Here is a 25091-nt window from a genome sequence, read left to right on the forward strand (position 1 = left end):
TCAAGTAAGAGTTTACCTCTTTGTTAGAACAAGTTATAAGGAAGAAGAATTGTGGTATTATTGCTGATATATAACGAGGGAAAAACAACTGTGCAAAATCGTTGTTGGTGGATGAGTGAAAACTAATTTGATCCTTGTAATTGGTGAGAGGAAAGACCAACACCGAAGTGTTAGTGGTGAACTCTAGAAAACCATCAGCTATAGTCAGTGGCGGAGCCACATGTATTCAAGGGGAGTCAAACACTCAACCGACATTCCTTCTTTGAAAAATTTCACTGTATATGTAGGTAATTCTTTTTTGCAATGTATACATATACTATGTATTGACATCCATTAACTTTTTCATGAATTTACTTCTTTATATCATGACCCTTTCAGTGAAAGTCCTGATTCCAACGCTGGGAGCTCATAATACAACTCCCTTGTAATTTAAGAAGACTCAGACACTGGCTTGCCGATTATAAAAATTTATCCTTATTAACATTAAATGCAATTTATTATTTTTTGTACTTTACACTTGTTTAAATCTGCATTACCAACTCTGTGCAATTGCTGAATTAGTCTGTTTAATTGACTCAGCATAAATCGACTAAATTTGCTTAATTCAGCTGATAATTTAAAAGGACTCAGTATAATACGTAATAAGGAGCAAGGAGAAGGAACTTAACATAGATAAGTTTTGATAAATAAATTCAGTAAATGTATGATGAATCATACAAGTACAAAAAAGGCAGTCCAACCAGCCTTTGCAGTGGAATACATTAGTGTTCTTGAATAGAAAGCTACTTACTAGCTAGTTTTTCTTCATTATTCGTACAAAGTATGTTGACGAAGAAATAAGCAAAGACGAAATCACACGCGTATCTTACACACACACACACACACACACACACACACACACACACATATATATATATATATATATATATATATATATATATATATATATTATCCACAATGTCATATGCACAACTACAACACACCCAACAATCACTGCAATCACTATCCAAAGTACAACGACTATAGCAAGTCAGAATACTATTAATTTTAGGGAATAGTCTCCTCTTGAGCTCATGATTAATATCCAGTGTAGCTAGGACTTGTGTCTTTGAGATCCACGACATATTGACTGAAATATGTCATCATCATAATAATAATTATCAAATTATGACTGGTATAACATAAAAAAAAACACGTGACGTTATTTTCATTCTATATGTATGTATATAAACACATAATTGCAAGCATAATAATGTAGAATAAGAATTTAGAAACAAGTAGAAATAGATACTAACTAGTGATTGCCATGAAAAGAATAGCGAAGATAGAACAAAGCTTAAGCAACGCCATAATAGGAATAATCCTTCGCTTTCAGAATTTTTGTGTGTGAACATTTCTTTGCTTTCCAATAGCCATAATTTATAGGCCTCACATTAATTGTGAACTCCTCTCCAACATGTGCTGTAGTTGTTTTTTCTTTTGTTTTTCTCCTTTATTAAATTTTACAGTAATTTATTTTTTATGTTCAAGGCTTGCTGCTGTTGACCTTTTCTTAAATAATACAACCTATTTAAAGTTCCTTTCACCCCCACACCTCCCTAAACTCTTGAATGCACTCAAATATCCTAATGCAACTATTAGTGGGGTCAAACCGTAGAATTAACGATTAATATTTTTATTAAGGTAAGTTGTCTACATCGTACTCTTTGGGGTGTGGCCCTTTCCCTAGCCTTACATGAACACGGGATACCTTGTGTATTAGACTGCCTTTTTTTTTTGTTTACTCAAATATCTTGCCATAAGATAGTACCATATCATGAATTGTGCTCGCTAGTTGTTCTAAATAAAATTGCACCTGATTTTGGATCCACTAATATTTTCGTAAGATGCATGTGATATAAGAATGTCAACCTGATCAATAGTATTTGAAATATAATAGTTCACTTCTTGAAAAATCAGCACATATTTTCTTTTTAATTGTACACTTTCTCAAGTTGTTAGGATTTCAGCTGGCTAGTAGCTAGGATTTACAATCAAATAAAGCTTTAGTTGAACTTTGTAAATTTTCTCATTAGTATTCTATGTGTTGAATTAATGTTTGAAATGTACATTTTTGAACACTATTGTGGTTTATCTTTATATTGTTGCTTCGTCGTAGCTGATACCATGGAAATCCTAACATTATTCTTCTTGTTATATTCCTACTGGCACATGATTCAATTAATGAGATAACCACTTGTTAATTACTTATTCTACAAGCTTGGGTAATAAAGTTACACAAGTTTAATTAAAGGTAAACGCGGCAAGTTATTTTCAAAATAATGCATGTGAGAATATTGAAAGCATTTCACGTGAGAATTAATTCATTTGCTTCGCATTTACATTAATCATCTTTCCCTCCTCGCTAATACTAATTGTTATTTTACAGAAGCACTAATAGTTCAGCTAGTCTGTGCGATGAATTTTTTGGAACAAGTTTTTGTGAATGGAAATGCTTTGTTTGCTAATCTTGCAATATAATTCCTTAACCTTTACATGCAAAATATTCTAAGGCATGAGGAGTCTATAATTAATAATCTTATGCAAATAATACGCGTAAAATACAAAGATAAACACGGGTTAGATGGATATGTTTAATTCACCAACCAACACCTGAAAATATTTTCTCATGAATATTTTCAAGAAAATGATTTATTTCTCGAGGATAATATTTTTCGTAGAATTAGTTCCGTCATGCTAAACAGATATCAAGCTTAATATTAGATGTTTTACTAGACTCATTATCGGGAGCAAGTCCCGTAATTAGTTCTATACCTCATACTCTCATTGGTATTCTTGGTACTGTAGAGTTCTAATATTTTAAATATATTGCTTTTAAATCAAAGAAATTATACTATAATAAAGTTTTTTTTTGCTAGGATATGTATAATTATCGTGTGATTTTGACTAGGAGATTTAGTTTGCATTAATGAAGCAAGCAATGGTACATTACACTGTGTTTGAGAAACATTTATTAAAAGTGGTTATATTATTTCTTGGTTCCATTTACATAACTTATTGCTATTTTTGAAATTCATCACAAAAATGCGAGCTCTTTTCTACATTTTTTTTCCTAGAGCATTTTTCCCAAATGACAAGTACATTCAAAAGTAAAATTACTATACTATTATTATTCAAAAAAAAAAAAGTACTATGTAATATCAAGCACTACTACATTTTCAAACTTAGTCCCATATTGCGGGCTCTATCTTGATCTCACAGAGTTCTTAAGCGGACTAGGTGTTGCAATAGTAATTAATTATTAATGGGTATTGATGTTGGGCATATTTCTATATATTTTAATATTATTTTACCCATGTTTTAACTAATTTTTGGTGCTATTTGGTGTTAAAAATGCCAACATGTATTAATTATTGGTTTTATGACTAATTGAGTTGTATGTGATGATTTAGGGTGTTTGGAGTGCAAAAATATAAAGAAAATATGCTCCAGCTATATGAGAAGAGGGTGGATGCGTTGTATCCAACCTAAGAAAAATTATATTTGGTGCACCCTTAGCAGTGAAGTCGGGCTAAGGCATCCGCACCCAGGCACAACAGAGATGAAGGAACAACGGGTGGATGCGAAACATCCACCCTAGCATGCGATGATGAGAAGTTGAAGCTGAGGCGGACGCGAAGCATCCATCCCAACATCAATCCCTGAAGCTGATTTGGACTAGGAAAAGAAAAACTTTGGCCCACGACTTTTGTACGCAATATATAAGTCAAAACATCTCTTTTTGGTCATCTAACACACGAGAAAGCGGAGAAAAGCCATCACAAAGTTTGGAAACCACAAAATTCGTCTTGAGTTCTTACTTTTCTCTTCTTTTATTAATTTTTATGTATTCTTGGGAATTAATTGAGATTGCTACCATGACTATGCGTGGCTAAACTCGTTTGTTCTGGGGTTATGGTTTTACATGAATGTTGATATTCGAATATTGATTTGACAAGTTAATTTATCATATTGGATTGTTTATTCATATCTTAAGTTTAATTATTTTACTGCGCAGCTAACAGTGAAATACTATATATGAATCTTGAGTCGAACTTGAAAGAGGTAATTCTTGATTACAATAGGAGTGAATAGAGCGCGATCTTGAACCTGGTCATTGGGGAATTGATTTACGAATACAAATAGAACTATACCTATTTGCCGTGTTTAGCCAATTGTGCAAGAGATTGTTAAAGCGTTTTTTTTTATCTCTAATCTCATAGAAATATAGGGTTTAGAATAAATTGAATAGGCGAGTAGAAGTTATCAAATTTGTACAAGTATTATTTTTCTTGCAGGTTAATAACCCAGATAAATTAATAAGTCGAGTTGATTGAAGAATTCAACAGGATTTTTACATAACCATGACCCTGGAATATTATTTCTCATTGAATTAAAATCCTTCGTGTTGAGTGTGCCAGTTCATTAGTTTTTCGTTTACTTGCAATTATAATTAGTAGAATTAATCAAACAAAAACCACCTTGAAATTGTTCTTGACTCGATAAATTAGAATTCGCTTGATTTAGTTGATAATTAATTACAAGTCATCGTGGGAACGATACTCTTCTCACTCTTTATTACTTGATTGACCGTGTATACTTGCGTGTGCGATTTTGGGCAACAAATATTTGGCGCCGTTGCCAAGGACTTAGAAATTGATTATCTTACTTCATTAAAATTTTACTACTCATCGAGTTTAGTATTTTTTTAATCTTCTTTTTGACTGGGTGTTCGATCTCAGGTACTTTGCTTGAATGCGACGAGTTAGAAGTCATGATAGACTACAAGATTTTGACCCAGAACTTGAGAGAGCATTTCGTAAAAAGTTGAGAGAAGCTCGAGAAACAAATAATCTACAAGCACTCATCCAACTTCCTGTGGAAATGGCGGAAGAACACCCATTGGAGGTACAAGAGGTAGTTATGCCCAACATTGCTAATGTCACCTCAAGTATTGTTAAGCCTAGGATCACTGGGTATTTTGAGTTTAAGCAGAGCATGATCCAGCTACTTCATGCAAATGGACAGTTCATAGGACTGCCACACGAAGACCCCCAACAACATATTCTGAATTTTCTGGAGATTAGTGATACCTATATCACTAACGGGGTCACATCTGATTATGGCAGGCTCACATTATTTCCTTTTTCTCTGTTGGGAGGGGCCAAGAGATGGCTGAAGTCTAAGCCAGCTAACTTTATTACATCGTGGAATGATTTGGCTCGCAAATTCCTAGCTAGGTTCTTTCCCTCTGGTAAAATCGCAAAGATAAGAAGTGAGATAGTTGCATTCAAACAAAGAGAAGGTGAATCACTTTATGCAACTTGGGAGCGATTGAAGGGGCTACTAAGAGACTGTCCACATGATAACCAAACCAACGAAGTACTAGCTCACACCTTTATTGAAGGTCTGCACCCTGAAACAAAAATAGTGGTAGACGCAGTAGCTGGTGGTCAAGAATTGGAAAAGAGCTTTGATGATATTTACGCGCCGTTGAACAAGTTTTCCAAAAGCAACGCAGATTGGCAAGGGGAAGCAAGTAGACACACAACCCATAAAGCTGCCGGGGTACTTGAATTGGATGTTGTATCAGTACTATCTACACAAGTAGAATCTTTAGCAAATCAAATCAGCAAGATGAATGTGACCCAGAACCAACAATAGTCCACACCAATGCAACATGTCCAACTAGTACAACAAGTGTAGGTGTTTTGTGATGTCTGCGGCGAGGGTCATACCAGTGATGCCTGTCCAGCGAATCCAAAGTCAGTATACTTTATGGGGAATGCAAATAGAGGCCAAGATAATCAGAATCAGTATGGTAATACTTATAATCCAAATTGGAGGAACCACCCAAATTTCTCATGGGGAGGAAATCAGGGTAATCAGAATCAGTTCAAACCACAGGGCCAATACCAGCAGTTTCGCCCATCAAAAGCAGATTAGTTCGCAAATCCGATGGGTAATATTGAGGAGATGCTAAAGAAGATTATGGCTGATAATCAGAATCAAGCTACTGCTATTCAGAATTTAGAGCGACAGATAGGGCAACTCGCCAGTGCCTAGAACACCAGACCAGTGAGAGCATTACCCAGCGACACTGCGGCTAATCCTACTGCCACTATTAATGTTGTGTCATTGAGGAATGAGAGAGAATTATAAGACGTCCCATTGAAGAAGAGAAAGCAAATGACATTTAGTGAAAAACAGCCCACCACAGAAGTCGAATCGGAAACTGCAAAGGAGTTAGGGAAGCCAATTGAAGAGGCCATGGCAAAGCAACCACAACCAATAGTTGCGAAGCCACCCCTTCCATTCCCTCAGAGATTGCAGAAAGTGAAAGATAATGCAGTGTACAAGAAGTTCCTTGATATTTTGAAACAAGTACAGATTAACATTCCATTGGTGGATATTCTGCAAGAAGTCCCAAAGTATGCAAAGTATATCAAGGAAATTGTGGCAAACAAGCGCAAACTAACTGAGTTCGAGACTGTAGCACTTACTAAGGAGTGTAGTTCCAGAATTCAGAATAAGTTGCCTCCTAAATTGAAGGACCCATGAAGCTTCACAATTCAAATTTCAATTATGAAACATGTGGTTGGGCGAGCATGTGTGATCTTGGAGCAAGCATAAACCTGATGTCGTTGTCTGTATTTCGACAGCTAGGGTTGGGAGATCCTCGACCGACTATGATGGTATTGCTATTGGCCGATAGATCATTAGTCAACCCCGAGGGCGTCATTGAAGATGTTCCGGTCCAATTGGGCACACTCATATTCCCAGATGATTTTGTCATCCTGGATTACGAGCCTGATCAGGAAGTCCTATTTATTTTGGTACGACCATTTCTAGCCATGGGCGCGCAATTAATCATGTATGTGAATGACAAATAACCCTGAGAGTGGGTGACAATATGAAGGTCTTCAATGTATACCGAGCACTTAAAATTTCCAGCACACTAGGAAGATTTGGCAATTATCACTGTTGTAGATGATGAATTGGCAGGCACAACACCATACTTGGTATCTGAAGATCCTTTGGGAAGCGTTTTAATTGACGAAGAAGAAAAGTAGGATGAGCTAGTGGAAGAAATTGTACAAGTTTTGAACATGACATGCCAATACGTCAAGGGGTTGACGACATTTGAGGAAATCGACAGGCCATTGACATTGACACCACCTAAACCATCGATTGAGGAGGCTCCAAGGTTGGATATCAAGCCTTTACCTTCTCATCTGCGATACGCATACTTAGGTGTGTCAGAATCCTTACATGTGATCATCTCATCTTTATTATCACATGTGCAAGAGGACAAGTTATTGCGGGTTCTGAGGGAACTCAAAAGAGCCATTGGTTGGACTATTGCCGATATCAAGGGAATTAGTCTATCATTTTGCATGCATAAAATATTCATGGAGGATGGACACAGACCAAGTGTGGAGCAACATAGATGATTGAATCCTATTATGAAGGAGGTGGTAAAAAGGGAGATTATCAAATGGCTGGACGCGAGGATCATATTACCTATTTCTGACAGTAATTGGGTGAGTCCTGTGCAGTGCGTGCTGAGAAGAGGAGGCATGGCAGTTGTGGAAAACGAGCAAAATGAGTTGATACCTACCATAACGGTGACGGGTTGTAGGGTATGCATTGATTACATGAAACTCAACAAGGCTGCACGCAATGACCACTTCCCCCTCCCTCTCATTGATCAGATGTTGGACAGGCTAGCCGAGCATGACCATAATTGCTTTCTTGATGGTTACTCCGGTTAAAATCAGATAGTGATAGCGCTAGAAGACCAGGAAAATACTACATTTACTTGCGTCTGTGGCACCTTTGCCTTTAAAAGGATGCCATTCGGGTTATGTAATGCACAAACGACTTTTCAAACGTGTATGATGGCCATCTTCACTGACATGATGGGGAAATTTGTGGAGATGTTCATGGATGAATTTTCAGTCTTCGGGTCGTCTTTGGTTTCAGAATGATTGGTCTGGTTTGTGGGTTAAGAATGGGATGTAAATATGGTTAATTTGTTCTATTGTATCAGGATGTAAGGACAAACATAATCTGTCGAGAAACCGGGAATGGTTAGATATAATTGATGATATTGTTAATTGTTCCTCTATGTGGTGTAAGAGACCCTTAATCGAGTTGCGGAGACAGTTATGATTTGGCATCCAATTATCATTCCAAAGTTTGATGTTTGTTCCATCTCATATGTTCCAAGAGAAGCTTGATTGGAAGAGGCTAGTGGCTTTGGTCATACTTTTCCATAAGTATGAATTAGATGGCACCCTAGTCGTCTATGCATATTTTTCTTGAAGAATTTTTGTCCACAAGGAGTTTGCACTCATATGGAAACGCCATAGTAACCCTGCTAGCATTGCATAATTTTTATCATTAGTTTTATATAGTCCCAGTCCCCCAAGTAATTCTGGTATGGTTACTATCTCCCAGTTAACAAGGTGGATTTTCTTTTTTCCGGAGTTGATCCCCAAAGAAAATTTCGTTGGATACGGTTTATGTGATTCCTAGTGGAGGTTGGTAGGAGATTGTTTTGCATGGATTAGTTAGAGATGGTGGCCAGGACTGAGTGTATAAAGGTATTTCTTCTGTTGAGAGTTTTTTCTTTCCAGCCTGATAGTTTGTTGTTCATTTTATTGATGATGAATTGGTAATCCTTGCCTTTGGGGAAGTGGTTTGATAGGTGAAAGCCAAGCTATTTACCAAAATTGGTGGACTGGCAGATGTTTAGAGCACTAGTTAAACAATCTTATGTGTTTATGGGAACATATTTGGAGAAGAATACTTTGGATTTAGAGAAGTTAATTTTTTGCCCTGACTGGAGGTGTAGGGAATTGAATATATTTATAATAGTGCTGGCTTTATGTAGGTCAGCACATTATCGATCAATGTAATGCACTACGAATGTAAGTTTGTTATGCAGTTTATTTTCTCTGCCTTCTCTCTAAAAAAGTAGAGAGAGATAAACAAATAAAATCAAATGGAAGAAATGAGTAAAAATAGAACGGGCTAGCTAGTTTTCGGGCTGGTAATTCAAAAATATCCAGCGTTTGCAAAGTCATTAAAAAATAATCACTATTTTGCTACAACCCGGACCGGTCCAACATAATATACTGGAGATTGGTGCACCTGTGTATGAACTTCCAGCATATTATGCTAGAACTCGAATACGCGGAAAGTTCCAGCATAATATACTCGAGATTGGAGCACTTGTGTATGAACTTTCAACATATTATGGTGGACCGGTATATTATACTGGAACTTCAGTATATTATGTTGGAATATTTTCCGAATTTTGAACAATATTTTCGTTCAGATTTATCTTTATATGAAAAATGGCTAAATTTTTATTACTTTTGAAACTGTGATTATTTTTTAATTACCACTTGTAAATCTGACTATTTTTGAATTTCTCCCAAGAAATGAACGATACAGTTATGAATGATGAAGAAGCAGACCAACTACTACGCAACATAAACAAGCCAAAGGAAGAGACAAACGGAAAAGACAGCTTCAAGGAAAAATTGATCTCTTATGTTAACACTAGTACACCATTGGACTTTGACTACAAGTCTTTCAGCAACATATCTCTTGATGATGAAAACACAAATCCGAAAAATCACCCAAACTTCATTCCCATTTCAGCACAGGACAAAGAAAGACTATATCAACCATGGAAGCAATCCATTATCATTAAGTTGCTTGGGAGAAGGTTAGGATATGATCAACTAAAGGACAAAATACATAGGCTATGGAGGTCATTTGAAGCTTTAAATCTAATAGATATGGGTAATGATTTCTATCTTATAAAATTAAGTTCACAAGATAATTTCACTAAAGCTCTGAAATAGGGGCCATGGTTTATTGGTTCGCAATATTTATCGATAAGACAATGAGAGCCAAAATTCAACCCATACGAGGCAAAACCACTTATTGCCACAATATGGATATGATTTCAAAACTTACCGACTGAGTTTTATGACATAACAATTCTAATAAGAATTGGTCAGATGCTGGGAACACTCCTAAAAATCAATAACTGCACGACCCAAGCTAGCAGAGGTCGGTATGCAAGGCTCTGTATCCTGGCACCTATAGGCCAAACGCTACCAACATCAGTGCTACTGGGCACCCATCTCCAACAAATACACTATGAAAACACAAAACTCACTATGCACACTGTGTGGATGCTTAGGGCATAAACAAAATTAATGTACAACAAAGAAGGGAACACAAGCAACAACCCCAAGAAATGTAGAAAGCACACAACCAGGCACATAAGAAAGACCTTGAAAAATAGTGGTATACCCCCAAAAAGGGAAAAGAGCAGGTCGGCCATCAACAACCCTTCCCAGTACCAGTCGTCGACTACAATGAAGAAAGAGAAAATAACAGAAACGATGAAAACGAGGAAACAGAAAAAAAGAAAAAAGCCAAACACCAATACTCCTACCAACATCATCAAAAAATGTGAAGAAGAAAACTCTACAGCCAAGAAAGATCGGGAAAATCAAACCATCGGAGTAGAATATACATCTACAACACCAACACAATTAACTAACGTGATTACTCAATCCCAGTCCCCAAAATAATTACACAGTAACCAGACACCTCAGTCAATATCTCCCTTTAATTTCAAGTCACGCCATTTAAGTCCAAATAGCCATGTGGAATCTACACCTCCACAAAACGAGTACAGGAATACACCTGTAAGTAAGGGATCCACGTCATCCCCTGACGTGGCTGGAGATGACTCAACAAACAAATATGGAAAAAGCACCACCAAAACACAGACCACATTTCACATCCCCTCACACAACCCCTTTATTATCCTATCAGACCCACTAACCTTTGAACTTACCCTAAACCACACCTATCAGACTCCCAAATCAAGTAAACCCTATACGCACACCTACACCCCCCAAACAATCCAATCACCCCTACAATCCAAAACCACCTTTCCCGCAAATAAAATTCAAATGGCCCAACTACTATTACGACACCACCTGAAATAAATATCCCTATTGAAACTAAAGTTTCACCAAAAGATTTCTCCAAAACAATACACCTAACCCCACAGAATATTAGTGAAATAACTCTTTCAAATATATCCAACCCGGATAAATCTACCCAAAGAATTCAAACCTAGATAATAAATACCCGCTCCCCAACTAGGGCAAGAATGATCACCACTACCAGTGCATTAAATGCACAGCAAGTGCCTACTGTAACTCCAAATCTACCTCTGCTCCATTTGGATTCACAACACTCAAACGCAGGTCGGTAAACTTCCATCAACCCCCATCAAAATGATGACCCCCTACCATTGCCTATACTCAAACCCTCATCCCACCTCCACTATATCACCATTACTTCAAACCACCTCATACCACAAACCAAAGCAGAAATTCTTCAACCCCCTAACTAGAAAATTGCCTCGCTCACCGCTAAGAAACAAAGCACGCCGGAGCTATGGGGAATCCAACATGAGAAATTTCAGGAACGGAGCTAATTACCAGCAGGAACCCTTCCCAACTCATCACCTCCCTCGTACAACGGACACCCAAATTCACTCTGTCACTCAAACGTTTTGCCTTCAAGCCCTATTTGTTTCGATGGGGTACAACCACCTTCTGAGCAACTATTACAACCCCTATCAATTCCCACTGGCCTACTAAAATAATCTCCACCTACTCCACCAGCAGTACTACAACCAAACACTTCAAGCACCACTACCCTAACCACAGGAGGAAGCCCCACCTCAAAACCTCCCACAACACTAGAACTACGACTTCATGATACAACAAGTGACATTGTTGATGGAGAACACGACCACCTTGTCCCACTATGTATCCCAAGGGCTACATTCCAATATGAGGATGCAACATGCACACCAACTACTGCAAGTCCAAGATATTATTGCCCTGGAACTCAATAACCATATTCTAGACATGCAAGTAGCGACGACCACCCAACATGCAACATATCTGCCACAATGATAGAGTACACTCCCACTACCCAACTCTTGGAGATCATCACCAACTAAGGTCCTCCAACAACCACATGAGGAAAAACAAGTTATGATACTCTTCCCACAGTTTCTCCTAGAGGAGTTACAATGACTGAAAACACCACAACCACCATCGGGGACAACATGTATAGGCCCCTTTCAGGCAAGCATCCTCGATCAAGTTATCCTAAACATCACAATAATGGAGCCTCTGACTCTCAGCCTGCCCCAAAACTCCGAAATAAAATTCCTCGTAAGTGTTCCACCACTGGTTATGAAGCTGGGTATAAACATGAGGATCTATCCCATAGATCCCTTATCTTACTCGATTGTGATGGTTCCAACCATGAGGGAGGAAACACCACCACCAGAAGACCCTAAATGCCAGGAATTATCTCTTGCTCTGAACCCTATGAGGCCTCATAGAGAGAGATCAACAACCTAAAGTAGTCCTTTAATGAAGATACTCTTATGGAATTATAGAGGAGCTAATGGAGATAACTTTCGGAGAAAGCTCAAAGCAGTCCTCTCATGGAACAACCCAACTATAGTCTATCTCACTGAGATAAAAATTATGGAGCCATCCCACGAGGCACTAATACTGGAGTTAGAGTTCACTAACATGCTCCATGTAGATGTTATTGCCTACTCAGGTGGAATGATTATGGTGTGGAGGGAACATGAAATTGCTCTAGTGGACTCCATTGCTATCACCAACTAGGAGATACATGCAAATGTCCAAGTAAATCCATCAAGCCAACCCTAGATTCTTTCAATGGTTTATGATAGTACTAGGTTTAACAATAGGAAAATATTGTGGGAAATTTTAGAGCTACTATCTGTTTCCCATCCATAACCTTGAATTTTATGTGGGAATTTTAATGAAATAATTTCTGCCGCTGACAAATTCGGTGGTAACCCTATTAATAATAATCCTGCCAATGCACTGTTAACTTACCTCCAAAATATCAATATGGTTGATCGTGGCTTTACGGGATACAGATTCACCTGGTCAAATCTAAGGAGCATTAGAAGCAACTTAATTCTGGAAAGATTAGGCCGCTTCTGTGCAAACCCCTTATGGCTTAGCCTACACCCCGACTCCACAATCACACACTTCCCTCAAACTCATTCAGATCATTGTCCACTATTGCTATCCCTTTCAAAAACAACCAGACCTAATAATTTATTTAGGCTGGAAACCATGTGGTTTAGCCGCCCGGATTTTAATAACATTGTTAACCACCACTGGTACCATTCCTCCATATACTATAACGCTCTAAAAAATTTACAAATCACGTCAAGGAATGGAACAAGTCTACTTTTAAAAATATATTACACACAAAAAAGTACTACTAGCAAGGCTAGTAGGTCTTCAAAAAATGGACAATACCACCAAATTGTACTTCCACCAAAATCTAGAAAATGACCTTCGCGCCTAATATAGTTTAGTCCTGAAAAATGAAGAAGATTTTTAGAAACTAAAATCTCGCGTGAAATGGCTAAATGAGGGCGACACTAACACTAAGTTCTTCCACACTTCTACTATCCAGAGGAAAAGACGTAATAGGATACTAGGATTAAATAATTATGTAGGTAACTAGACTTACGACATCAAAAAAATAAATTCAATAATTTTAAATCACTACAATGCTATTTACTCAACTGAGCTTACTTATAGCAACAATATAGATCACGAACGTTATGAGAATGCTCAGAACAAGACAAGATTCAACTATCCACGCCCATTTTAGAAGTAGAAATAAATCGGGCCATTAACTCCTTCAAACCTCTTAAAGTCCCTGGGACATATGGGTTACATCCAATATTCTTTCAAAAATACTGGAATGCCATTAGGTCTGCTGTAATTCAAATTTGTAAAATGATTTTGAATCCTCAGTTATTCTATATGAGATAAATACCATATTTATCACGCTCATTCCAAAATATAAAAACCCTGAGCACATATCTCAATATAGACCAATTAGCCTCTGCAATACTGTTTATAAAATCATAACGAAGATTATTGTTAATATGATTCGTCCAGTCCTTAAACATCTAATTAGTCTAACCAGTGTAGTTTCCTTCCAGGAAGAAGGGCTGTTGATAATGAAATCATAGTGCAAGAAGAAATACACTCTTTCAAACGCATGTCCGGTCGCATGGGCAACATGATGGTCAAACTAGATCTAGAAAAAACTTTTGAAAGACTTGAATGCCCCTTCATCCGCAAATCACTCCACAACTTAGGCTTCCCCACCAACTTTATCAACCTAATCATGAATTGTATCTCTTCTTCCTCCATTTCTATCATGATAAATGGCAAGCCCACAAAATTCTTTGAACCATCGAGAGGAATACGCCAAGGAGATCCCCTCTCTCCCTATATCTTCATCATATGTATGCAGTCTTTATCCTACCTAATTGACCATGCAACAGTCAACGGAGACTGGACGCAGTCAAGATTAGCAGATCTGGATCACCCATCTCACACCTGCTTTTTGCGGACGATATTATTTTATTCTCATATAATTATGTTAATGAGTAATGAAATACATATTGTGATTAATCCTTTTAATAAAATATTTATTCATTGAGTAAGAAGTGTCAGTTATATTGATATATATATATATATATATATATATATATATATATAAAGACTTATATAAATAGTTGATAGGAAAAAAATAACATAGAAAATAACTAATACAAGTAAGGGCAAAGTAAGTTTCAGCCATCAAATTAGCTAAGGGCTTAATTCCAAATAAGGAAATTGGAAGCTGAACGTTCAGTGTTACAAAATGATGTGGCAGATGAAGGAAATCAAAACAAATTATATATATATATATATATATATATATATATATATATATGAGAGAGAGAGAGAGAGAGAGAGAGAGAGAGAGAGAGAGAGAGAGAGAGTGAGAGATTGAAAAAGTTAAGACAGACCAAACTGTCCAAAACAAGTTTTAAGGAGACTACTTACACGATTATTTGAACATCCAAAGCTTAAATAATAAATGGTATAACATGAAATTAATACTAAGTAACTCACAAGTCACAAATACGAATTGTCTAAATCTACACCAAGTTAAGAAATTATCCAAAAGTTCCTAATAATATGCTAGAATTACATGTAATTGGATATATTTTACCCCTACTTTGGTGTGTGTTTTGAATGTTGAAAGATGACCGATTGAGCTTAATTGTTGAAGTTTGTTATGAAGGAAACCAAGAGTGAAGGATAGAGGTGATTTGAGTAATAATGAAGCTAAAAGACAATTTTTGAAGAAAGAAAAATTGAACCAGGCAGTGAAGTAACTTCGAAAAGCACAGAAAAATCTGGAAAACACAACCAGGCCCTGTGCGAAGCACAACTGTAGCACAAGGGCAAATTTGCCTGCATTTTATCTTGATGGGAAACTTAGTCAATTGGCTTAGGGACGTGATATAAAAGCTTCCAACCCTTATTTAAGCGACACACTTGATCTAAGAAGGCAAAAAACACCATTGTTGAAGCAAAGTTGTGCCCGAAAGATCTCAAGTTCATTCAAGAAGACGAATCGACGAGTTTCTCTCTACTTTTCTATCTTTATTTCTATGAATATTGGTTTGACAATAGTTTATGTATTTTTGAGTAGTATTATGAGTAGCTAAATCCGTCATCTAGGGTTCATGAAACCAATTGTTGGATGAATTCTTAATTGCGTATTGATATAATTGAGCCGGATTTACTCTCTAATTGTTCAACTATGTGCTTCTTGTGGTTAATTGAAGGGACATTGATTAATCGTATCTAGTTATCTTGTGTTGCTTGAGAGAGAACACTTTATTGGATTGTTGTTGAACAACGCCACTTTCGAGTAAGTTAAGAGATTAATTACTTGGACTTAAAAGCGAGATTAAAGATAACAAAGCTTTGGCGTGATCTTTATGAGTTGTAGGAATTGTCGGCTAGAGTAATTCGAGAGAATACTTCTAGTAAATTATCGTAATTGATCGAGAGATAATTGCGATAAACAAGAACTCATCATCTTTAGAGAGCGATGCATCGAGATTATAGCTAGCGTGTCAGGAATTAATCTGACAATTGGGAAAATCATAAACCCTAGACTTTTTATCCTTGATTCAAACTCATTCTTGCTATTTGATAGTTTTTATTATTTTTTAAAATTTTGTTTTCTTAGTTAAGTAATTTTAGTTAATTCATAAATCAAGTCATAAACTCTGAAAGTTGTCTGAGCTTATCATTAGTGATACTAAAAAGTTGTAGCAAATAAGTTGGTTCTCTATGGGATTCGACTCTGGACTCTAGAACCAGATTATTTTTGTAGCGACCGCTTAGTCCTTTTTATAAGGCATAGTTGGGGTGATCAAATTTTGGCGCCGTTGCCGGGAAACTAATGGTGTTATTCATTACAACTTGAAAGAATTGCTAAGAGTTTTAGTTTAGATCAATTTTTCGTGATGCTAAAAATATTTCCATTGAAATTCTTACGTTTGAACTCTTCTGTGACTCTGGTGCATGCCTAGAAGCTCCTTGAAAATTGGTGAGCTATTTGAAGGTATCTCAGATCCCGAGAAAGCATTCAGGACATTTTATCGGGCTAACAAGAAGGGCAAACAACTAAAACAGAATGAACAAATCAAAATTGAAATGGGTGACGTTGAGAACATCAACGGGTGTCGCACTTCATTTTTATGGGGAAAAGAGTTTTTTCCAATGAAAGTAACATTATTGAAAATGGATTAATTTTAAGAGTGTCACTCAGAATTATATAATTAATGGATTTCCGAGTCACCAATTATTTATGAATCCCAAATTAGGAAAGTTTGACTCCGTATAAGTCTGCGAAACATAGACGACCTGGGTAAGGAATTCTGTTAACCCAGGAGAAGGTGTGAGGCACTCCCGGATTCCGTGGTTGTAGCACTGTCTCTTTACAATTACACCTGGCATAATTATCCGATTATCACGTGTTTTAAGACTTATGTGCTTTTTACCTTTTACCACTTTTGATTCTATATTTCAAACACCTATGGAATTTATTTAAAACAAGTTACGATGTCGTACACTTGTCGTTTTGTACACATTGCAAAACGCGTCACGTGAAATGCACCCGCGATCTACAAAATATTTATTATTATTTATTACTTTGAAATTGGGGTCAAAGCACGCAGACATGCACTTGAGTTTGGGATTATTTATTATGACTATGCCATGAAAATCGTACCCATAGTCACAGTGATTTATTATTAGTCGCGCTTAAAGCAACTAGCTTATGTTCATAAAAGGTTTATTTTTCTATGTTTGGGATTGCATGTGGAGGTTCAAATTATGGACATGGTATAGTTGGAGGCCACAATGTGATTTAGCTATGAATTTGTAACTGAAATAGCAGCCCATATAAGATAAAAACTTTAAATAGCCGTATTTTACTTTTTTTTTTAACCCTACTCTCACTTTCCCCAGTAAACATAATCGCTCCCCACATCTCTCCTCTCTCTCTCTCTCAGCATCGTCCCCATCTTCTCTCTTCTTCACAATTTTGCTGGCCTTTTTTTTTTCTTTCTCTTTCGTCTCTCTCTTCCTTCCTAAAATCCACCCGTTTCTTCCCTCCTTTATCTCGCCTCAAACCGATTTTTTTTCTCTTTTCTCGTCCTAATGGTGCTTGTGAGTAAGAATTTTTGTATAGAAATTGTTTATACATTGTACAACAGTAAAATAAACATTGTGTAACAGTGAAATTAACATTGTATATCAATGATGTACTTATGTATACACTTTGTATAACATGTGTATAATTATAAGTAACATATATTCAGTGCATAATTTAGGAATATACTGTAACGACCCGACCGGTCATTTTGAACATTTGTACTTCACTCGGTTGTTTGAGTGCATGAGTAGTTCCGTATGATATACTTTAACTTGTGTGAATCGTCGTTTTTAGTTTGCGGGTATTTCGAAATCGAATTGGAAGAAAGAATTTTATTATTGAAGCTTTAAATTGGGAGAGTTGACCAAGTTTGACTTTTTAGCATTTGACCTCGGATTGGAATTCTGATGGTTCCATTAGCTCCGTTAGGTGCTTTTGGACTTAGGAGCACGTCCGGAATGTGATTTGGAGGTCGTAGTGGAATTAGGCTTGAATTGACGAAAGTTAGAAATTCAGCGATTTCGGTCGACAGTGGAAAATTTGATATCGGGGTCGGAATGGAATTCCGAAAGTTGGAGTAGGTTCGTAGTGTCATTTTTGATGTTTGTGCAAAATGTGAGGTCATTCGGACGTGGTTTGATATGTTTCGGCATCAGTTGTAGAATTCGTAAGTTTAGAAGTTCTTAGGCTTGAATCCGAGGGTAATTTGATGTTTTGATGTTGTTTTGAGTGATTCGAAGGTTCGACTAAGTTTGTATGGTATTTTAGGATTGGTTTGTATGTTTGGTTGAGGTCCCGGGGGCCTCAGGTGTGTTTCAAGGTGAGTTTTGAGCGAGTCTGAGCATTTCCGGAACTCAGGTATAGTTCTGGTGCTTTAAATTTCGCAGACCTGAGCAGAATTTCGCGGCCGCGCTTGGAATTTTGCGGACCGCATAATTCTGCCGTGGCCGCACTCCGGGGAAGGTTCTGCAGATCCACTGGTCCGACTTCGTAAGCCTATATCTTTTGATCTACAAGGAATTTTGAGATAATTCGAAAGTTGTAGCCCTTCGTGTCTAGTTTCCAGAAAGGTAAAAAAATCATCATTTGGACATCTGTAGAAAGGGCTATGCCTAAAAAACTAAAGCCTAGCAGTGCAACCCCAAGAAGTTTGCGGACCGCACCATATTTTCGCGACTGCGGGACCCGGGGCGCGACCGCGCTCAAAATTTCGCTGACCGCGAAGTGGGAGATCAGAATTGGTAGTTTTTCTTGTGGAATTTATTCCATTAGCGTATATTGATGGTATTGTACAGATTGTGAATAGATTTAGATCATTTCGAGGCCGAGTGGAGAGACAAGAGTATCGCGGGGTAGAGATTTGACCGGTTTGAGGCAAGTAACGATTGTAAATCTAGTCTTGAGGGTATGAAACCCCAAATTTCGTATTATTTTACTATTTTGAGGTGATGCACATGCTAGGTGACGGGCGTGTGGGCGTGCATCGTTGGGGATTGTGACTTGGTCCGTCCCCTAGCAACTGTAAAGTTGTATATTTTGTTGAAACTATATGATACTTATGTGTTCTAGAAAGAGTTTCTGTAAATTGGGCCGAATGCTATATTTGGGCCTTGTGACAGCGCTGTTTGGACCATTAGAGGCCTTTTCTTACTATTCTCTCACTGTTTTCGATTGAAAATCTATACTCAGTCATGGTTATACCTGTTTACTGCATAACTCAGTTTTCATTACTCTGTTTTGATGCATATAAAAGTTGTTTTGGGTTGAATACCCTGTTTTACTGAGAGCCCGAGTAGCTTGAGAGGTTTATGACTGAGTGAGGCCGAGGGCCTGGTTGTGAGGATATTTTTGGGATCGGACTGCACGCCGCAGTAGGCCATATTAGCTTTATATATATCATTACTATTATATGGATCGGGGCTGCCCGCCTGCAGCAGACCTTATTGGCTTATTATGGAACGTGAGCTGTCCGTGTGGATTCTGATATGATATTATAGCACGTGAGTTGTCCATGCAGATTATAGCGCTTGGGATGAAGGAGCCTCTCCGGAGTCTGTACACACCCCTAGTGAGCGCATGTAGCTACTGAGTGCGAGTGTCTAGTGACTAGGAGGCATGCACGATGGTGAGGTATGCCTGAGGGGCTGTTTACGAGTGATTGTGAGGTATGCCGGAGGGGCTGTATACGAGTGACTGTGAGGTTTGCCCGAGGGGATGTATATGAGTGATGTTTTGCCGAGGAGTTGTTTATGATTTCATCATTTTTTTGCTTACCTTGCATTGAGACTTTGTTTGAAATTTTTTGAAAAATATCTTTAAATGATTTTACTGGAACTAGATTTAAATGAGATATTGTGATTCAAACCCTGATTTTTAAAGCATGTGGTATTTTACTGAGATTTCATGATATGAACTTTATATGCTTATTGCTCGTCACTACTGCTCAGTCTTTATTTACTATTGCTACTTACTGAGTTGGCGTACTCACGTTACTCCCTGTACCTTGTGTGCTGATTCAGACTTATTTGGACACGGTAGCAGCTGTTGACTATTCCGGTTACAGATTTTCCCGGGGATAGCAAGGTAGCTGCCTGGCAATCGCATTCTTACTCTTCTCCCTCTTATCTTTCTTTAGCTGTATTTAGCTATTTTTCAGGCTAAGTTAGTCTTGATATTGTTAGACAGATTATAGTAGATGCTCATGACTAGTGACACCCCGATGCCGGGCTTCTCTTTTCCGTACTTTTGTTTTGATTTGAACTCATTTACGAAGGTTTTTACGCTAAATAGCCTTGAAATTATCCTTGAAATGAAAATATCGGTTTGTTTTGGAATGAGTCGGTTTACCTAGTCTCACGATAGGCGCCATCACGACAGGTTAGATTTTTGAGTCGTGACATATACACCAAGTAAGCAATGAGCATACAATGATTACATAGTTTATACACTAGTGGTTAATGAGGGCGGCAAAGATAATGGTATTTAAGAGTTGCAATTGGTATATTTGTTTTTTCTTCCACCTTCTGATGATAATCTGTATTTTCTAATTTTGTTGGTTGTTGATGGAGATTCTTTTTCAGTAATTATTACCGAATGTAGATCGAAATACATTTTGGGCAAATAAGGACGAGATTATGATAATTTTCTGATGGATATTTGCAGAAGATAAGGCAACGTATAAAAGGAAGGTTATTTTTTTATTTTTTTATTTATTTTAGTTGATGATAGAAGAGGGCATCAACCGATTGGCTATTTTTTGTGGATGAAAGTTTACGGCTAAACAGGGAAAAGGGAGACAGCCGGATGGCTATTTATGTTTTTTTCCCTTTAGCTATTTGGAACTACTTATTTGTTATGGAGGAAAGGGACTAGTTTTTAATTTAAAAGTCCATGCCTAGAAGCCCATGTAAACGTTAACCAACTAAAGTGACTTAAGCTCAAATCCTTTTCTAATTTACCTAAAACCTAACAGATTGTCTTAAAAGAGTACAACCCATCCTATTTCCCAAACTAAATGAAAATCCCCCATTATTATTTTCTCCCAAATATCAAAATAACATAGTAGCCCTATCAACACAATTGATCAGACTAGGGTGGGCGTTCGGTATTTAAAAATTTCAATTCGGTATTTCGGTATATCAATTGTGAATATCAAATACCATACTAAAATAGTTCGGTACAGTTCGGTATTTTTTTGTTTGGTTCGGTACGGTTCGGTATCATACCATATCTTTGTTAACTAAACAGTGCTAAGCTAATTCATTAAAAATTTCTAATTACGTGATAATGAGTATAACAACAACAAAATGTGAGCAGTACTTTCACTTCTTCTAATAATTTCTAATAGAAATCACTACATGAGCATAACAGTAGAATGTGAGTAGTTTCTTAATTTCTTTACTTCTAATAATTTATACTAGAAATCACATCATTAGAAAATTTCTAATGAAGTGATAAATGAGCATAACAGCAGCAACAGATGTGAGACGTTCCTTTACTTTTCTAATATTTTCTAATGTTAGGTTGGTGAGTTGGGCTTAGTTTCAGTGGGTTACAGGCTAAAGGTAAGAGCTAACAAGTTAGAAATGTTGGGTTGAAAATTGATAACTTGGGCTAGCAGTGAAGGAAGGTGTACTTAAATAATTCGGTATTCGGTATACCGAAATATCCAAACTTTAATACCGAGGACCGTATCTAAATACCGAAAAACTGAAAATTTTATACCGAAGTAGAACCGAAATACCAAATAAACCGATACCGAAATATCGAATTAATTCGGTCGGATTCGGAATTCGATTTTTCGAATTTTATGCCCACCCCTAGATAAGACAAGATAACATCAAATGGGTTAGAAAAGAGACTTATTAAGCTATCAAAATATCATGCTCATATTTAGCGTGTAAGTGAACAACTCACATTTTTAAGCATTCATTAATCTAGCTTCAAATAAACTAAGTAAATCAAAAGGACAAACAAAGCAATTCAAGGAGAATAACCAGAGAAACAATATTTTAACAAATCACAAAAGAAAATATCTAACTAAAGAGAAATAACAACAATTAAGAAATAGAAATTCATAGCATAAGGGGAAGAAAATGAACCTTCGAGCGAAAATTCTTTCAATTGATTTAAAATTTACAGCATCTAAAATCAACGGCGGATGAGCTCGAACCGAGAAAGATGACAACTTTGACTGAAACTAGATCGGAAACTTCAACGGACCTCTCTAAAGGAAACTTTGTTGGAAATCTCGTAACTCCGCGTATTCCTTAGCTCGACTCTGACATATTTTCGAGCGTGAAATTAGTGGCCTTTTGTGACCTTATGTGATGTTTGGAAGTTGGGTTTATGGGTGATGTTAGTGCTATTTATTGCAGCATCTTTAGGTTGCATTTTTTGGAAGAAAATGAGGTAGTTTAGGGTGGATCTAGGGCTGGTTCTCGCTGGTGGTTTGAGGGTGATTGAGCAGCGTTTACGATAGCTATCTCAGGTCTTGTTTTTGGGGTGCTTTTGCTTCTAATTTTGGTGGTTAAAAGGTGCAAAAAATGGTATTTTTGGAGGTGGTTCATGGCTGTCTTTGTTCTTAGAAGAAGACTTTGTATCAACTGATATTCATATTATTTACGTGGGTAAAAAAAATAGAATTGGTTTGCTAATTTTTAGCGTAAAAATAGAGAAAAATACAGAAATCTTCCTCTTGATGTGGCTCTGTATTGAAGAAGAAGAAGACAATTGCTAGCCTTTCTTTTTCGTCCCCTTTCTTCTGTTCAAAGTTTGTGCTTTTTATATTAAAATCCTAGAATCTGATCATGTCTGTGTGTGTGTGTGTTGAATGTTGATGGAGAGGAATAGTGGGTACGTGGGAAGATTTTTGAAGGGAGATGTGAGGGAGAGTGGAAGTGAGGGAGTTAGGGAAATGAGGGATTGAGGTTGGGACGTGAGGAGTGTTGTGTGTGTGCAACGTGAGGTGAGAAACTCAAGGGGATGGGGATTTGGGATTGTTTATCTTTATTAAATCAGATTTTTACGTTAGCTTCATTAAGTTTACTTTTATTTGTCTGCATTTAGCTTCATGCTGTCCCTCCGATACAAGCGAAAGCTTTTCAAATTACAAATAACATGTTGCTGCTGCAGAACAAAGGAATGTTCTACGCATCTTACATCGAAGACTCACAACAACATCTGAAGAATTTTCTATCAATTTGTGTTACTCAAAGACAACCGAATGTGACAACCGAAGCAATCAGATTGTTACTGTTTCCATTCTCAGTGACCGGGGAGGCTCAAACTTGACTGAATTCACTCCCAATAAACTCCATTGCTACTTGGGATGAACTAGTCAAGCAGTTCTTAAACAAGTTTTATCTACCCAACAAGACTGCAAGGCAAATTGATGAGATATTGCAGTTTAACCAACTGAAACTTTACAAGAAACCTGAGAGAGGTTTAAGGGTATGTTGGTGAAGTGTCCACACCATGGCATCCCAGATCAGATGCTAGGATAGAGGTTCTATATGGGTTTGGCTGACAGTCTGAAGGCTAATATAGATGCTTCAGCCAGGAGTGCATTCTTGAGCAAATCATTCACAGAGTGTAATATTCTTCTTGACAAGAAGGCTCAAAATTCAGACTGGATGATGAGGGATACAACACTCACTCCAATAGTGAATTCTGTTTCTCTTGACCCAAACAATTCAAATGCAGAAAACATAGCCAATCTAATGACCCAGATGAGTTTGTTGACAAAGAAGATTGACGAGATGGACACAAAACAGGTTCATATTGTTGACACAAAAATAGAGGCCTATGTACTCCGCCTATGCACTCCCTGCATCAATCAACCGTATGTTTGCTCATGGAGTGGAGAAAATGATAAACAAGGCTTCAGAGAAGATATGAATTACGTAAATAATTTTGGGGGTCAGAAGCAAGGTGGATAGTAATGGGGACCTCAGAATTAGCAGTACAGACCAGCCCAGCAATAGCACAATACCAATCCTGGTGGAGCACGACCACATGGCCAAGTTATGCCCTATCAAAGGCAACCGGGTTACAATCAGCAGCACCAACAACAATTGGCTTACCAACAACCTCATCAACATCAGGTGACTTGACAGGAAGATAGCAATATGATAGAAATAAAGCGCATGCTGCAACAAATCATTGGGACTAATGGAAAGATGCAAGAAAAGTTAGTGGCACATGACTCGGCTATTAAATGCATTGAAACTCAGTTAGGACAGTTGTCCATGGCTTTGAACAATCACCCACAAGGAACATTGCCTGCAGACACACACATCAATCCAAAAGAGCAGAACCAGAACGAGTTAATGGCAGTAGGTCTAAGGGATTTGGGCAGAGAGAAAGGATTTGCTCAATCTAATAGTGAGACAGTGCCACCTACCCCAGTGCCATTTGAGATCGATGAGTCGACGAAGCTCACAGAGGTTGTAATTGAACAAGTACAAGTTGACAAAGGTAAGGAGAAAGAAATTGAATAGTTCCCAGAACAAGTAGTAGAAAATACTTCTAATCAGGAAAGAACACAGAGCAGCGGGCAGAAGCGACCTCTAGCACCATTCCCTCAAAGGTTTGCAAAGCAAAAGAAAGATGATTAATACAGGAAATTTATGGAAATGCTAAGGTAGATTCAATTAAATATTCCTCTGATGGATGATTTGAGAGAAATGCCAGGCTACGCTAAGATGATGAAGGATTTGATATCTCGAAAGTTTGACTTCCAGGATTTGTCTACTGTGACTCTAACTCAAACTTGTAGTGTTGTAGTGATAAGGCTTATGGCTCAAAAGTTGCCTGATCTTGGTAGTTTCACTATCCCATGCATAATTTGA

At 37.4% G+C, this 25091-nt stretch overlaps 1 non-coding gene across 1 annotated transcript; it reads right to left on the reverse strand.

Annotated features, from left to right (window-relative positions):
* Positions 1-5304: 5304 nt before the first annotated feature.
* Positions 5305-5411, reverse strand: LOC117278066 (small nucleolar RNA R71). Its single transcript, XR_004508370.1, has one exon. It is a non-coding gene; the product is annotated as a small nucleolar RNA R71 (small nucleolar RNA).
* Between the last annotated feature and the right edge of the window lie 19680 nt (positions 5412-25091).

The sequence above is a fragment of the Nicotiana tomentosiformis genome, chromosome 10 (assembly GCF_000390325.3).
Source record: "Nicotiana tomentosiformis chromosome 10, ASM39032v3, whole genome shotgun sequence".
NCBI classification, from domain to species: Eukaryota; Viridiplantae; Streptophyta; class Magnoliopsida; order Solanales; family Solanaceae; genus Nicotiana; species Nicotiana tomentosiformis.